The following is an 18,470-nucleotide window of genomic DNA, read 5'->3' on the forward strand; positions in this document are numbered from 1 at the left end:
ATGTACATTCAAAAACTATGTTAATAAACAAGTACACTTTAATTACTATTTCAAGTTATCGGCAGAATTCGCATTTCCACTTTTTTGATGTTGGTTTGCGTTTAATTCCCAAACATACATAATGGTACAAAAGATTGGGGCAGTTTTCCTGTGTACACATAATTGATTTACCTCCTTTGTCTTCCTTACAGGTACAATATTTATAAGGTTCCTTTACAGTATCAGTATTTTGCATCACTTCCATATTATTTTTTTTTAACAAAGTTTCAGTATTAGTAAAATATCGCCCTAGAAGTTCTGGTAAGATGGCTTCATAAAAAAACCATTTCGATTTAGCCACTATTTCATCACATATTTCATAGTCAATTTGAATACGCTCTACATAGTAATCTTCATATAATAACCATACTAAAAAATCACCGTAAGTGACGCCACACATCAATAACTGAGTTTGTACCTGGTAATAATACTGATGATTTTTAGTTAACTTTCCAATAGTTAAATAGGTCATACTTTCTATACTCTTGTCTTTAGTTAAGCTATAGGGACATTTTATTTCTACGCAGCCTTTACCACAACAATCACAATTAATTATTCCATCTGGACTGGCACCAAGATATGGAAAATTTGGATTAATTACTAGCCCAGAGATAGTGAATGAAAAATTAATGTGATCATTTTTTAATTTTTCGATGTATGCATTTCTACCATCAATTTCATGGATTTTACCCCACTCGGTAGCAGCGCTTTTAAACTGTTTTGTTGATGGATAGCATATTGTTTTTAAAAGACTAATTATATTTGAATCATAGGATTTAACAGCACGAACGTCCTTGGCTCTAGAAGCTGTAATACGGCCACTTCTATACATAAACCAATCTTTAGACTCTGATTGTAGTTTTGTTGATTTCTCTATAGCAGAAGACTATCATTTTCATTTAAAGAAAAAATCTAATTTTGAACCTATATCTACTAATTCCTCTCTACTTAATGTGGCATACTCATCATCAAAAATATTTATTAAGCATTTTGGAAAATTATTTTTTACAAATTTCAAATTAAATGGTGTTACCACTTTTAAAATACTAGCTTGACTATTAATGGTTTGTAATTTTCCCAAAAAATGTTTAAATGTATTTGAATCATTAAGTGTTATAGGTAACTTTTGAATGTAACTAGATTTTGGTTTCAATTTGGATTGTGTGGAAGCCATGTTCTTTGGATGATTAAAATTTATTTCACTTATTTTACTAGGGATAGATTTTTCAAGAGATGGTGCATATATGGCCAATATGCATAGACATCTGTAACTGATTTTGCACTTTTCATATTAAATGCATGTTGCAGATAAAAAAAGGACTGCTCCTACGTGTGAACAACATTCACCTAATCCAGCCATACATAAGCAATGGGCATCTTCAACCTTGCCATTAATCTTAACTATAACCCATGGCAGCAATTTAGTGTCATTTATCCTTTGAGAATGTACTACCTAAACAAAAATAATAATAATAATAATGTAGAGACAATAGGCTCATACTGAATAATTAATGTAATCTATCAGGGGCGCCGATGTATTTTGAAACACATAATATGACAATTTTATTTTACTCACTTAACAAATAAAATATGCATAAATAAATAGTAATAATTGTTTAAAAAAGTAGGTGTTTACCTTCATTTATATTGTAGTAACCCACCCATCCACTTATTTGCGTATGAAATGTTTCATAGGTAAAACCAACTTTCGGCACCTCTGTAATCTATTATCTTTCGAATGTTGTAAAGAAGTGGTGTGCCAACTGCCAAGTAGTTTTAAAACAAGTAGTGATACTAAAATAACTTAGGATCTGCAGTTAAAGTTGGGTAGAATTATACTTACACCAAACCGAACTGTTGTTACATTTTTAGTCAACACAACACATCTCTGATTATAGAATATACTATTATATAACCAGGAAGTATGTAAAGAGAAACAGAAACCTTTATATACTTTTTAAATTAATCTTTACAACACAGAACTGCATTCTTATACTTGACTTACTTGAGCAACTACAAGAACATAGCTATAATAAGCTATCTATCACAGTCCATTTGACATTTGAAACCCAACCACTAACAAAAAAATTATATGCATCCAGACTTTTGTAGGCTTTGAATTCTTCTAATGTAAGCACTTTTACTCAATACCAGGTAGTTAAAAATATCAGGGTAAGAAATTGAAGGCACTATGTTCAAATCTGTTGTCCAAAGTATACTATTATTGTCTTTCAACAAATATGGATCTTGAGAATTTACCAATTGTATTTTCTCTAAATATCGTTTCTGAACGTCCCCAGTTAAGCTACGAGCGTGGTTACTCAATTTAATCGACATAATTACAACGTTATAACTAAAAAACACTATTTTAAGTAAGAGTTAACTAATAAAATTATGAATAAATCAAAAAAAGTTAATTAGAAACCAATAAACCATATACAAATGGACCACCAATTAGTGATAAGGACGTTATCATATTATAAACGTAACCAAAAAGAATGTGATCTTATACGACGGAGACGATAAAATGCCCGTGTTACGTCTTACTTAAATTTAAAATTTAAATCTTAGTCCTTGGCCAGAAGTAACCACCAATTGATAATCATTGTGACTTATCACTATGTACCACGAACTATGATAGTAATAATTGTTATCAAATAAAAAACAACATAATATTATTTTTTTTTCGTTTGCCGACGCGACGTTTAGAAGCACTCGCGAATTATTTGAAATTTGAACAAAAATACAGACCACAGTCGTACAGATTTCTCATAGTTCTATTCATACATATTATTACATAATCGCCATGCATAAATGTATTGTTTTTAGTAAAACATATGAAGTATCGCCTATCCACATTATGTTAGTTTTAATTTGTAAGTATTATTTTCTAGTTGTCCTGATTATATTTCTTAATAATATGGAGTCAGTCTAATTAGCTTATTTGTTCACAACTATAGGTTTCCAAAAAATGAAAATACAAGGAAATAATGGCTAAACATGTTCGAATTAAATGATTATCCCAATTTCTATTTGGTATAGTATCCGCCGATTATTTCACAATTAGTGATTGTAAACAATGCTCTCAAAACATAATCCAAACCATATGTCTGGGATAGAGTAGTAAAATAAATTTTAGTAATTTACAGCATCATTAGTACTACTCTGAGAACGACTAGTAAATTGCATCTTAGAGGTAAGGTCTTTTAATATAATTCATGAATTAGGTATTTAAATATTTTTTACAACTTGACATTTGCAAAAAGTTATATTTCTCCAGCGATGAGTTTGAAGAAAATGAACAGACAAATAAAGAATTTGGAGACGTTAAAGTTGATGAATTTAATTGACCCAGAAAATCCTTAGAAACTTAATAATGTCTAATTCACATACACTTATGTAGGTAAGATTTTATTATTTTTTTTTTAGTTCATATAGTGGATTATACTTATATTTTCAAAACTGAAATATATGATGTACCACATACAAGGAGCTAGGATGTATATGCTGACATTTTTCAGACATTCGCTTTCATGAAGATAATTCTACCGACTTAGATGAAGCCATACAATATTGGAGCGAATTATGAAACTTAAGGGTGATATATTGTTTATAGGTTTTTATTTTAAAGCTATTTTACTGTGCTATTAACTCTCATACCCACCAGTTCACGAGACACATTGTATAATATCTGTAATTGTGTGATCGGACATATATTTGAATATAGAAAGGCCTGTTTTTGTCAAAATAAATTGATAAATAAATAATTATATGTTAATATCTCAATATATCCATAACTTGCTTAAAAAATAAAATACAAATAAATCCTTGGTGCTTTTCTTTAGACTTCAGTATCTTTTCTGAATGGAAAGTAAATATAGTTGGATGACAGGTAAAAATTGAAAATTCATAGGTGTTTTCAAATACATCGGGCAAATCAGTTCTTTTAGCATTTTCTATACACCATACAATTTTTAAAACAATTTTATTCTTTTTCAATAAAATATAGAGGATAAGACATTTTGGTGGAATTACATTAAAATTATAAGTTTTCTTTATTTGCTGTCATTTTAACAAATCCCATACCTAATTGATAATATACGGTTATCAACTACATTTATTTTTTGAAACAAAATATTATTTTAGAACTCATTACTATTGATCTGATTGTTATGACGATTGAACTGTATTTTGGGATATTGCGAGTAAGTGGCAACTTGATACAAAATAAAGTTCTTTTTTTTCTAAAGTTTAATCGTGTGAACATTATGAACATCAGATCCATCGTCTATATATTATTGTTTAGTAGATGTGACTTACAATTAACGGTTGTTTTCAAGCAATGGTTATTACTAGTTTTCAATGTTAATAGTAAAATTAAATATAAATTAAAAAATATTTTGCTCAAAAATTTAAATATTTACCTTTCCAAATAACTACCAATAACGTTGTCTCATATATTTTATTATTATAATGTTTTTAGAGTTTACACACATATTTTGCATGTGTCTTGTTTTAAACAATTGGATCAAAAGCCACATCCAGCTGTTATCACACGTATCATTTGTGATATCGTAACTAATGTACAAGATTTTTGAACAAACCTGGCTTCACGTGTCAGAATGGTTGGCATGAGCTGTGAAAAGATATATTATACAGAAGATATGTATGATAGGCTGTTTTTCAAACATCAGGGTGTCCTACATCAATACATGCGTACATACAAAGTATGTAAATTTATTGATCATATTAATATTAATTATCAAATTAGTACTACTCTGAGCACAACTAGTAAACTATATCTAAGAGGTAAAATTAATTTAATTAAACTTGACATTTTTAGAAAATTGTGTTTCTCCAACGATGAGTTAGAAGAAAATGATCAGACAAATAAAGTATTTGGTGTCACCAACCGCAGCAAGGGGGCCATAGATTATTATTGTGATAACTCACCACAACAGTATAATATTATTTTATTGTTCACCGATTTTTGAATCATTCGATTAAGTATTTGAAATTTGAATAGAAATATAGACTACATTAGTACAGAGTTGTATTCATATGTTTTAGAACAAAATCATCAATCTGCGGATTATTTGACAATTAGTGAATGTAAACAATGCTCTCAAAACATAATCCAAACCATTTGTCTGGGATAGAGTAGTTTTAATAAATTTAGTAATTTACAGCGTCATTGGTACTACTCTGAGCACGACTAGTAAATTGCATCTAAGAGGTAAAATCATTTAACATAATTCATAAATTAGGTATTTGTATATTTTTTATAACTTGAAATTTTCAGAATATTGTGTTTCTCCAACGATGATAATGAATAGACGAATAAAAGATTTTCAGCTGATGATTTTAATTTATCCAAAAAAGCCTTAGAAACATAATAATGGTGATACACACTTATGTAAGTATATCACTCAAGTATCCCATTTTAAAATTAAATTTTTTTTCAAGCAATGGTTATTGCAAAGTTATTTATAAAATTAAATCTTAATTAAAAAGTACACTGCTCAAAAATTTAAATATTTACTTTCCAAATAACTACTAAAAACATTGTATCACATATTTTATTATTATAATGATTTTAGAGTTTACACACATATTTTGCCTGTCTCATTCTAAAAAACTGGATCAAAAGCCACCTCCAGCTTTTATCGCACACATCATTTGTAATATCGTAACTATTGTACAAGATTTTTTGACAAATCTGGCTTCACCTGTCAGAATAGCTGGCATGAGCATATAAAGATATATTATATTGAAGATGTTGCTGATACGCTGTTAAAAGTATCGGGGTGTCCTACTGTACGTACATTTATTGATCATAGTTATATTAATTATCAAATTTAATTAAATATGTAAATTATAGGTTAACTGGTTGTCAAACCCGTTCCCCCACACTGAACTTACTTCTCAACAAGGAACAACAAACTTCTTTGAAAGAAGACTAAGCGAACACCAATTACCTTCAGTTGCACTCTGAATCCTGATTGTATTTGTATTTTGACTTATTTATCATTATAAGAAAACTTTTTTTTTAAATTTTATTATAAACATGTAATGTATTTAAATTCTAAATAAATTATACCATCTTACTTTTCATATTTGTCCTATTTATAGTTTTATTGTAATGTAAAATTTAGAAATATATGACGAATGTGTTTTAATTTATTGTTATTCTTGTAGAAGTTATTTGTACATACTAAATAAGAAAATCTTAGTGAGTAGAATGAAATAATTATAATATAATATAAGATATAACTATAGGCATATAAAAGAATTTTGTTTTTTATGTCTATGGATATTACAGAACTTTAAACAAAATATTATGATCAATATGTTGCTTTAAACTTTTTAACTTAAGTTTTACCGTTTTTTATTCATATTTTACTATGATTAGAGCTCGGATTTGTATGCGTTTTCAATGTTTGCAATTTTATACAAGATTCTTTATAAGGTTATCTAGCTTTATCAAAATAAAAATATTTATAAGAAAGTCAAATTAAGTTTTTATTAGCATTTGAAATTCAAATTTTTAAAACATTGGATATATTCACTCGATTTCTCATGTATCGATTTTTTATTGGTTGTAATTAAAAAACGAATAACCGTTGACACTTGAGATTTATACCATAAGTTTTTCTATAAATATCAATAAAATTTTATTGGTTGGGTCAAATAGTGTAAAAATTTAACACAAGGCTCCTGATATATTGGTTAAAAAGAATTTGAAATACTAATAATACATAGGCACAATTTTTTTTTATAAGCATTTAAAGTTTGATTTTGAAAACATTTATCATATTTAAGATTAAAAATGATATTGTTGTTAAAAATGCATACAATTTTCAAATTTATAGCTAAGGATTGAAAACTTAAAACAAGGTTATAGGTAAGTAGGTTATTCTCTAGCCAAAAATCTCAAAAATATAATTCAGTTTTTTTTTTTATATTCTAAGTTATTTTATATCCAAATTTGGAGGAAATTACATATTAAACAACCACGCTAACAACCTAAATTTGTTTAAATAGTGGGTAAGTGAATGCCACTCTGCGTCTCTGCTGTACAGTAGGTTACAAGTGGGTCACTGTAATGACTAATGGATAGTGTTAAATTAGAATACAGTGATATATTACCATTGCATAAGAAAAACGATTCTGATCAAAAACGGTCAGACAGCCTATTTAATAATTATATTTGATGATAATATTGTGAATAATGTCAATTATATTTAACCTTTTTACGTGGAATCTTGTTTTAAATTTTCAATCCTTAGCTATAAAAGTTGAACATTTTATAAATTTTTAACTACAAAATAATAAGTAAATTTTAAATTTGATAAATTTTGTCAAAATTTGAACTTTAAATGCTTATAAAAAAAAAATTGTGCTTATGTGTTTTAATATTTTTCAACTGCAATCATAACAATATATCTGGAGTCCTGCATTACATTTTCACGCTTTTTTACTCAACAAATTAAAGTATTGAATCAGTAACGTTTTTGGATTTATTACAAATGATTCACGATTATAAACTAAAAGAATAGTATCCAAATATTGAAATTGCTATAAGGATTTATCTCTAAATGCCCGTCAAAACAGCTTCATGTGAAAGGAGCTTCAGTAAACTAAATTGATAAAAACATTTACTTAAAATCTACAATGGTTCAGGAGAGATTGTCAAGCATGGCCATACTTTCTATAGGAACATAAACCGCTAGTAAATTAGATTATGATGAAGTTATTAACAAATTTGCTGACACAAAAGCGAGGAAAATTAGTTGTAAATAATAATTTATTGTATATTAATTTTATTATTATTAACTATGATTTTTCCGAATCGTATTAAAAATATTAAAAGCTGTGGGTGTGTCAATCTCAAAACCCAGGGGGCGCATTGCTTAGGGCTCTGTTAGTGACAGTCACTTACACAAAAAACCGAAACCGATTATACGTAACAATTCCGGAAAAGATGAAAAGCGAAGCGTTATTTCGACTACTTATCGTGCACAAAGACACACAAAATAAAAACGTAGAGCGTAAATTTGCTGTAATGCTGTATAAGAATGAGACGATAAAACGCCCGTGTTACCTCTTAAATCGCAGGCAGTAACCTGCGTTCAAGAAGTTACGGACTTCGGTCAAATGTAATGCCCGTCACCGACCGGCGAGCATAGATAATATAATATAGATAATATTATCTATGCCGGCGAGAAGACGAATGTCTCTTCGCAGGAAAAAATTTTTGTCGGATCCATATCCGTGACGTCACTGTTATCTATGCACGTCTCTGTGATACCATTCTGTATTATCAGCGATACAATAATATTGAATAAAGAATTGAATCACCTACTTTATCATCGAGAAGCACCTCCGATTGATAAACATTCTGACTTATCACTATTACCACGAACGAATGATAGTAATAATTGTTATCAAATAAATAACGACATAATATTATTATTTTATCGTTTGCCGACGTTTGAAGCACTCGCGAATTGCAATTATTTGAAATTTGAACAAAAATACAGACCACAGTCGTACAGAGTTCTAATAGTTCTATTCTATTCATACATATTATTACATAATCGCCATGAATAAGTGTATTGTTTTTAGTAAAACATCTGAAGTATCGCCTAGCCACACTATGTTAGTTTTAATTTGTAAGTATTATTTTCTAATTGTCCTGATTATATTTCTTAATAATATCGTGTCAGTATAATTTTATAATTAATTGATCAATCCTAAAGATTTCGAAAAAATGAAAATAAATGGAAATAATGGCTAAACATGTTAAAATTAGATGATCATCCTAATTTCTATCTGGCATAGTATCACAGAACAAATACTATCTGTGATAGTATCTGCGGTAATCATTTCACAATTAGTGATTGTAAACAATGCTCTCAAAACATAATCCAAACCGTTTGTCTGGGATAGAGAAGAAAAATACTCTGAGCACGACTAATAAATCGCATCTATGTAAAATTATTTAACATAATTCATGAATTAGGTATTTATATAATTTTTAGAAATTGACATTTTCAGAAAATTGTGTTTTGAATGAAGGTGTTGTTCATGCCGCGCTGTTCCGCTGCGGTGGTAGACGACGGTGTTGTCTCCAGATCCGAACAATGTCGGCGAGGGTGGAGCGTGACGTTGCTACTTCTTGCCGGTCGTTAACAGACAAAATATTGCACAAATGCTCGAGATGTGCATGACGGCCAGGTAAGTGTGTCCGTCAGGAGAGTCGTCACGGGAGGAGTATACAGAGTGATGGCTCACCACTATAATATTCTTATTTTTTTGTTTACCGACATTTGAATCACTAATAAATCATGCTTATTTGAAATTTGAACAAAAAAACAGACTACATTCGTATAGAGTTGTATTTATACATTTTAGTAAAAATTTACCATGCCTAAGTGTATTCTTTTTAGTATAACATCCAAACTATCGCCTTGCCAAATTGCCTTCATTTTCTTTTTTAGTTGTACTGATTATATTTTCTTACATTTTCAGAATATTGTATATCTCCAACGATGAGGTTGAAGAAAATTAACAGACAAATAAAGGATTTGGAGACGTTATAGTTGATAAATTAAATTTACCCAGAAAATCCCTTAGAAACTTAATACTATCTAATTCACATACACTTATGTAAGTATATCACTCAAATATACCTAACCTAACCTAACCTAACCAGGAACTAAAAAGTCGATGAAGACATAGAATATTGAAGCGAATTATGAAGCTTAAAGGTGAGAATATTGTTGAAAGGTTTTTATTTTAAAGCTATTTTACTGTGCTATAAACTCTCACCAATCTTAAAATATACATAACTTGTTTTAAAAATAAATTACAAATAAATCTTTGGTGTTACCCCTATAAGGTTCCTTAAAAAATAATAATAATATTATGTCTTATCACTCTAATATAAAAGCAAACATGAACAATATAGGATCTACTGTACTGTTTGTACTCATATTTGCATGTTGCTCGTTATTCAAAGGAAGAAAACAAATAGTGCACTGACATATTTTTAACAAAGTTTTCATTTTTTAGGCGATACAATTTTGCTGAGCAAGAATCTAATTTCTATGACACAGAGGGCCTCAACATATTTAAATTGCACGACTAGTAAATCGCATAAGAGGTAAGGTTTTTTAATATATTTCATGAATTAGGTATTTAGATATTTTATACAACTTGACATTTTCAGAAAATTATATTTCTCCAACGATGAGTTTGAAGAAAATGAACAGACAAATAAAGGATTTGGAGACGTTACAGTTGATTAATTTAATTCACCCAGAAAATACTTAAAAACTTAATAATGCCTAATTCACATACACTTATGTAAGTATATTACATATTACTGTCTGCCAAAACCAAAAGTTACTTAATAGTTTATCGTTTTTAGTTCATTCAGTGGATTATACTTATATTTTCAAAACTGAAATATACAATGTACCACTTACAAGCAACTAGGAAGTCGATCAAATATCCTGACAATTTTTCAGACGTTGACTTTTATGAAGATAATTCTGCCAACTTAGATGAAGCCATACAATATTGGAGCGAATTATGAAACTTAAGGGTAAGAATATTGTTAATAGGTTTTTATTTTAAAGCTATTTTACCGTGCTTTTAACTCTTATACTCACCGGTTCACGGGACACATTGTATAATATCTATAATTGTGTGATTGAACATATATTTGAATATAGAAATGCCTGTTTTTTGTCAAAATAAATTGATAAATAAATAATTATATGTTAATATTTCAAAATATCCATAACTTGTTTTAAAACTAAAATAAAATTAAATGCTTAGTGCTTTTCTTTGGCTTTCAGTATCTTTTTGAAAGGAACGTAAATATAGTTGGATGATAGGTAAAAATTGAAACTTCATAGGTGTTTTCAAATACATCGGGCAAAACAGTTCTCTTAGCATTTTCTATACACCATACAATTTTTAAAACAATTTTATTCTTTTTCAACTATCTATAGAGTTTAAGACATTTTGGTGGAATTACATTAAAATTATAAGTTTTCTTTATTTACCGTCATTTTAACAAATCCCATACCTATTTGATAATAATGTTGATAATATACGGTTAGGTTGTACTGGTAATTGAACGGTTTTGGGACTTTGCGATTAAGTGGCAACTTGATACAAAATAAAGTTCTATTGAAGTGTGCAATCATGTGAACATCTAAACTTTCATATAGATACAAAATAATAAGTTCTACACCTTAATTATTGGTACTGGTTAAGATGAACTGCTTATTTTATACATAATATCATATTACTTATATCTCTCAGGTCCATATTCTATGTGTTGTTGTTAAGTAGATGACTTACACTTAACGGTTGTTTTCATGCAATGGTTATTACTACATTTCAACGTTAATAATAAAATTAAAACTTAATAAAAAATACTCTGCTCAAAAATTTAAATATTTACTTTCCAAATACCTACTAATAACATATTTTATTATCATAATGTTTTTAGAGTTAACACACATATTTTGCATGTGTCATGTTCTAAACAATTGGATCAAAAGCCACATCCAGCTTTTATCACACATATCATTTGTGATATCGTAATATAATAATCTCATTTAAATCGTAATTTTCAAAAATAAAATGTTCACCTCTATTTGTTTTTACATCAATATAACTCAAAGTATTATGAACTTCTTTTCTTGACTTTGGTATTTAAGGAATAACAACTGGCTATAGCATTTTGTACATTTCTGGAAATTAGCTCCATATCAGACATTAAAAAGTTACCTGCATTTGTATGTTGTGTAAGTTCTCGTCTGATAATTTTTGATGGTTTTTCAACAACCCTGTCTACTGCTTTTCTTTTACAAAAATTACTTATTTTTTCCTGATTTAGAGTAGGTAGTTTCTTCTTCGTGGGTACAAAACACGTATTTTTATTTTCAACTAATTATACATTATCGGTGTATTATTTAGAACAGCACTTGGTGTTAACACACATCCATATATTTGTTGTCGCAGTGTGTTTCTTATAAAATTTATAATTATTATGGACTAAAAGAATATTTCCCTTTTCACTTAACATATAATAAATAATTACGTCCATTTTTATAATATTTGTAATAGATTACTCTATGTTAACTCTGTAAATAATAAACGAGTACTGAAATCAATAAAATGGACTGTCCATATTATTATAGCCAATAGGTAATAAAGATAACTCTAGATTGAATGTAATGCATTACATTTTATCGCGATGTGGGAAAATACATATTGGTATATTGTTGTTCGTCTAGCTTCAAATAAGTTATTGATTGTCAGTTAATTATTTTTACAGATATTGATATTGTTTCTTAAGTAAACATAACAATAATGTGTTATAGTATGACTATTGGCTATAATATTGTGAAGTGTTTGATCAAATAAAATTTGAATTTTTTGTTATTATTAATATTATTATAATAATTATTACTTATTTTATATGATTATATCTATACAAATAAATAATAATGTATGGACCATAAATATTAAATTGTGGACTATACTCAATTGCGAGTCACCCAGCATACCAAATTCGAGAGCCGGACTCTGTCTCATGACTGAGCTTAGCCACTACTACAACCACCCACTCCAAAGGACACAATCATATATATAGAAGCCCAGGACAAGAGCTCTTCAGACGGTTAGGGACATTCAGAGTCAGGTCGTAACACCACTCACAGTTTAAATTCTATCTTGAGTCGTGACACCACTCTTTTACACCATATATTCTAACATTGTAATTTTGTACTACGATAATAAACATTCATCATACCTAGTACATCACGTATTTCATTTCTGCGTCGAGGTATATATCGACGTCGGTTGGGACGTAACATGTGAAAGGAGTTTCAGTAAACTTAAATTGATAAAAACATACTTAAGATCTACAATGGTTCAGGAGAGATTGTCAAGCATAGCCATACTTTCTATAGAAACATAAATACAAACCTAATTGCAACATTTCAGATTATTCCGAATCGTATTAATAATATTAAAAGCTGTGAGTGTGTCAATCCCAAAACCCAGGGGGCGCATTGCTTAAGTTCTGCTTCAGGATAAAAAAATAGCTCAGTACGGATCTGACTGTCACTTACACGAAAAACCAAAACCTATTTCACGTAATAATTCCGAAAAAGATGAAAAGCGAAGCGTTATCTCGACTACGTATCGTGCACAAAGACACAAAAAATAAAAAAGTATCACACAGAGCATAAATTTGCTATATAAGACTGAGACGATAAAACGCCCGTGTTACCTCTTAAATCGCGGGTCGTGGAGCAGGCAGTAACCTGCGTTCACGAAGTTTCGGTCTTCGGTAAAATGTAATGCCCGCCACCGACCGGCAAGAAGTACCTCCGATTGATAATCATTGTGACTTATCACGAACTATGATAATAATAATTGTTATCAAATAAATAACAACATAACATTATTATTTTTTTGTTTGCTGACGTTAGAAGCACTCCCGAATTGCAATAATTTGAAATTTGAACAAAAAAATACAGACCACAGTCGTGCAGAGTTCTAATAGTTCTATTCATACATATTATTACATAATCGCCATGCATATATGTATTGTTTTTAGTAAAACATCCGAAGTATCGCCTAGCCACATTATGTTAGTTTTAATTTGTAAGTATTATTTTCTAGTTGTACTGATTATATATCTTAATAATATCGTGTCAGTCTAATTTGCTAATTTTTTCACAACTATAGATTTCCAAAAAATGAAAATAGAAGGAAATAATGGCTAAACAACTTTGAATTAAATGATTATCCCAATTTCTACCTGACATAGTATCTGCGGATAATTTCACAATTACTGATTGTAAACAATGCACTCAAAACATAATCCAAACCGTTTGTCTGGGATAGAGAAGAAAAATAAATTTTAGTAATTTACAGTGACATTGGTACTACTCTGAGCATGACTAATAGCTTCTATGTAAAATCATTTAACATAATTCATGAATTAGGTATTTATATGTTTTTTACCAAGTTGACATTTTCAGAAAATTCTGTTTTGAATGAAGGTGTCGGTCGTGTTGCGCTGTGCCCCTGCAGTTGTAGACGACGATGTTGTCTCCAGAACCGAACAATGTCAGCGAGAGTGGAGCGTGACGTTGCTACTCGTTGCCGGTCGTTAGCAGACAAAAAATTGCACAAATGCTCGAGACGTGCGTGACAGCCAGGTAAGTGTGTCCGTCGGAAGAGTCGTCACAGGAGAGAGTATACAGATAATATTATTATTTTTTTGTTTACTAACATTTGATTCACTAGTGAATCATGATTATTTGAAATTTGAACAAAAATACAGATTACAGTCGTACAGAGTTGTATTCAAACATTTTAGTAAAAAATTACCATGCATAAGTGTATTCTTTTTAGTATAACATCCAAACTATCGCATTGCCCAATTGCCTTCATTTTCATTTTTAGTTGTACTGATTATATTTCTTAATAATATGGGTCTAATATAGTCTAATTTGCTAATTTTTTCAAAAATATAAATTTTCAAAAAATGGAAATAGAAGGAAATAATTGCTTAAAATTTCGAACTAAACGATTACAAATTTTCTATCTGGAGCAGAATAGGCGGTAATCATTTTACAATCAGTGATTATAAACAAGGCACAGTAAATAGTTGATATTATGGTCAGAGGCTGTCACAAAACATAATCCAAACCACATGTCTGGGATAGAGAATTTCAATAATTTACAGCAACACTGCTACTACTCTGAGCACGACTAGTAATTCTTATCTAAGAGATAAAATTAATTTAACATAATTCATGAATTTCTGTTGTGTTTATGTATTTTTATAACTTGACTTTTTCAGAATATTGTGTATCTCCAACGATGAGGTTGAAGAAAATGAACAGACAAATAAAGAATTTCGAGGCCTTACAAGCTGATGATTTTAATTCATCCAGAAAAGCCTTAGAAGCTTAATAATGTCTATACACACTTATGTAAGTATATCAGTTAAGTATCCAATTTTAAATTTAAATTTTTTTTCAAGCAATGGTTATTGCAAATTATTTATAAAATTAAATCTTAGTTTAAAAATATTCTGCTCAAAATTACCTACTAAAAACATATTTTATTATTATAATGATTTTAGAGTTTACACACATATTTTGCCTGTGTCTTATTCTAAACAATTGGATCACAAGCAACCTCCAGCTGTTATCACATATATCTTTGGTGAAATCGTAACTATTGTAAAGATTTTTTGATTAATGCTTCACCTGTCGAAATGATTGGCATGAACATGAGCTCTATTAAGCTTTTTGTTGTCTCCAGAAATGATCAATGTCGGCGAGGATGGAGCGTGATGTTGCCGGTCGTTAGCTGACAAAAAATTGCACAAATGCTCGAGACGTGCATGACGGCCAGGTAAGTGTGTTCGTCAGGAAAGTCGTCACGAAAAAGAGTATACAGGGTGATGGCTCACCACTATAATATTATTATTTTTTTGTTTACCGACATTTGAATCACTAGTTAATTATAATTATTTGAAATTTTGAACAAAAATTCAGACTTTAGTCGTACAGAGTTGTATTCATACATTTTAGTAAAAAATTACCATGCATAAGTGTATTCTTTTTAGTATAACATCCAAACTATCGCATTGCCCAATTGCCTTCATTTTCATTTTTAGTTGTACTGATTAAATTTTCTTACATTTTCAGAATATTGTATATCTCCAACGACGAGGTTGAAGAAAATGAACAGACGAATAAAGGATTTGGAGACGTTATAGTTGATGAATTTAATTTACCCAGAAAATCCTTAGAAACTTAATAATGTCTTATTCACATACACTTATGTAAGGTTTTTATTTTAAAGCTATTTTAGTGTGCTTTAAACTCTCATACCTACCAGTTCACGAGACACATTGTATATAATCAATAACTGTGTGAGTGGACATATATTTGGATATAGAAAGGCCTCAGCCTGTTTAGTCAAAATAAATTGATAAATAAATAATTATTTATTAATATCTTAATATAATCATAACTTGTTTCAAAAATAAAATACAAATAAGTGCTTTGTGCTTCTCTATAAGGTTCCTTAAAATATATTTTTGTCTTTAAGTTTGATTATAATATCATGTCATATCACCTCTAATATTAAAACTAACAATACAAAATTAGATCTACCGTACTCACATTTGCATGTTGCTCGTTATTCAAAGAGAGAAAACAAATGATGCACTGACATATTTTTTAACAAAGTTTTAATTTTTTAGGCAATACAATTTAGCTGAGCAGGAACCCAATTTCAATAACACAGATGAGGGCCTCAACATATCTAAATTGCAAAGAAACACGTAACTAGTTTGGACTTCAGTATCTTTTCTGAAATAAAAGTATGTATAGTTGGATGACAGGTAAAAATTGAAAATTCATAGGTGTTTTCAAATACATTGGGTATAAATCAGTTCTTTTAGAATTTTCTATACACCATACAATTTTTAAAACAATTTTATTCTTTTGAGCTAACTATAGGGGATAAGACATTTTAATGGAATCACATTAAAAATATAAGTCTTCTTTGTTTACTGTCATTTTAACAAATCCCATACCTAATTGATAATAATGTTGATAATATACAGTTATCAACTGCATTTATTTTTAGAAAAACAAAAATTCAGACTTTAGTTGTACAGAGTTGTATTCATTCATTTTAGTAAGAAATTACCATGCATAAGTGTATTCTTTTTAGTATAACATCCAAACTATCGCATTGCCCAATTGCCTTCATTTTCATTTTTAGTTGTACTGATTATATTTTCTTATATTTTCAGAATATTGTATATCTCCAACGACGAGGTTGAAGAAAATGAACAGACGAATAAAGGATATGGAGACCTTACAGCTGATGATTTTAATTCAACCAGAAAATCCTTAGAAACCTAATAATGTCTAATTCACATACACTTAGGTAAGTATATCACTCAAGTATCCAATTTTAGATGTTATGCTTAAAAAATAATTTTGCTTTTAAGTTTGATTATAATATTATATCTTATCACTCTAATATTAGAGCTAACATGAAGAAAATTTGATCTACTGTACTGTCTGTACTCATATTTGCATGTTGCTCGTTAGAATTTGGTATCGCCAACCGCAGCAAGGGGACCGTAGATATATACTCCCTGTATTGTGGTGATAACCTAACTTAACCACAACAACATAATATTATTTTATTGTTTACCAACTTTTGAATCGTTTGATTAGATATTTAAAATTTGAACAGAAATACAGACTACATTCGTATAGAGTTGTAATCATATGTCTTAGAACAAAATCATCAATCTGCGGATTATTTCACAATAAGTGATTGTAAACAATGCTCTCAAAACTTAATCCTAACCATTTGTCTGGGATACAGTAGTAAAATAAATTTTAGTAATTTACAGGGTCATTGGTACTTCTCTGATGCTAAAAAATTAATTTTGCTTTTAAGTTTGATTATAATATCATGTCTTATCACTCTAATATTAGAGCTAACATGGGGTATATTTGATCTATATCATGGAGTATATTCATAAGTGTATTCTTTTTAGTAAAACATCCAATATATCGCTTTGCCACATTACCTTCATTTTCATTTTAATTTTTAGTTGTACTGTTTATATTTCTTAATAATATAGGGTCAGTCTAATATGCTAATTTGTTCACAAATATAGATTTCCAAAAAACGAAAATAGAAGGAAATAATGGCGGTAATCATTTCTACAGCAACACTGGTAGTACTGCTCTGAGCACGACTAGTAAATCTTATCTAAGAAGTAAAATTTATTTAACATTATTCATGCATTTCTGTTGTGTTTATATATTTTTTAAAACTTGACATTTTCAGAATATTGTGTTTTTCCGACGATGAGTGAGAAGAAAATAAACAGACGAATAAAGGATATGGAGACCTTACAGTCGATGATTTTTTCATTCGCCCAGAAAAGCCTTAGATACTTAATAATGTCTAATTCACACACACTTATGTAAGCTTATCACTCAAGTATCCAATTTTTAAATTTGTGATATTGTAACTATTGTACAAGATTTTTTGACAAACCTGGCTTCACCTTTCAGAATGGTTGGCATGAGCTGTGAAAAGATATATTATATTGAAGATGTAGGCTGTTAATAAATTTGTGGTGTCCTACATATGCATACATACAAAGTATGTACATTTATTGATCATAGTAATATTAACTATCAAATTTTATTGAATATGTAAATTATAGGTTTACTGGTCGTCAAACCCGTTCCCATTCATGGAATTTACTTCTCAACAAGAAAATACAAACTTCTTTGGAAGAAGGCTAAGCAAACACCAATTACCTTCAATTGCAC

At 29.3% G+C, this 18,470-nt stretch overlaps 4 long non-coding RNA genes across 5 annotated transcripts; all 4 read left to right on the plus strand.

The window, feature by feature from the left end:
• The first annotated feature begins 2,748 nt into the window (after positions 1-2,748).
• Positions 2,749-3,386, plus strand: LOC132936737 (uncharacterized). The gene is made up of 3 exons (XR_009663535.1): positions 2,749-2,915; positions 3,000-3,235; positions 3,320-3,386. It is a non-coding gene; the product is annotated as an uncharacterized LOC132936737 (long non-coding RNA).
• A 1,084-nt stretch (positions 3,387-4,470) lies between these two features.
• Positions 4,471-6,116, plus strand: LOC132936736 (uncharacterized). Of its 2 annotated transcripts, XR_009663534.1 has the most exons (6): positions 4,471-4,766; positions 4,883-5,046; positions 5,110-5,275; positions 5,342-5,455; positions 5,640-5,856; positions 5,921-6,116. It is a non-coding gene; the product is annotated as an uncharacterized LOC132936736 (long non-coding RNA). The 2 variants fall into 2 exon arrangements; XR_009663533.1 differs by having other exon boundaries at positions 4,883-5,275.
• Positions 6,117-8,537: 2,421 nt separating this feature from the next.
• On the plus strand, positions 8,538-10,712 carry LOC132936260 (uncharacterized). The gene is made up of 6 exons (XR_009663435.1): positions 8,538-8,714; positions 9,100-9,279; positions 9,574-9,812; positions 10,117-10,207; positions 10,274-10,410; positions 10,475-10,712. It is a non-coding gene; the product is annotated as an uncharacterized LOC132936260 (long non-coding RNA).
• A 2,859-nt stretch (positions 10,713-13,571) lies between these two features.
• Positions 13,572-18,470, plus strand: LOC132936259 (uncharacterized). Its single transcript, XR_009663434.1, has 13 exons — positions 13,572-13,737; positions 13,822-14,050; positions 14,118-14,297; positions 14,945-15,077; positions 15,230-15,329; positions 15,412-15,504; positions 15,801-15,937; positions 16,361-16,480; positions 16,919-17,055; positions 17,804-17,905; positions 17,977-18,115; positions 18,207-18,297; positions 18,362-18,470. It is a non-coding gene; the product is annotated as an uncharacterized LOC132936259 (long non-coding RNA).

Source organism: Metopolophium dirhodum, chromosome 1 (assembly GCF_019925205.1).
Source record: "Metopolophium dirhodum isolate CAU chromosome 1, ASM1992520v1, whole genome shotgun sequence".
Taxonomy (NCBI): Eukaryota; Metazoa; Arthropoda; class Insecta; order Hemiptera; family Aphididae; genus Metopolophium; species Metopolophium dirhodum.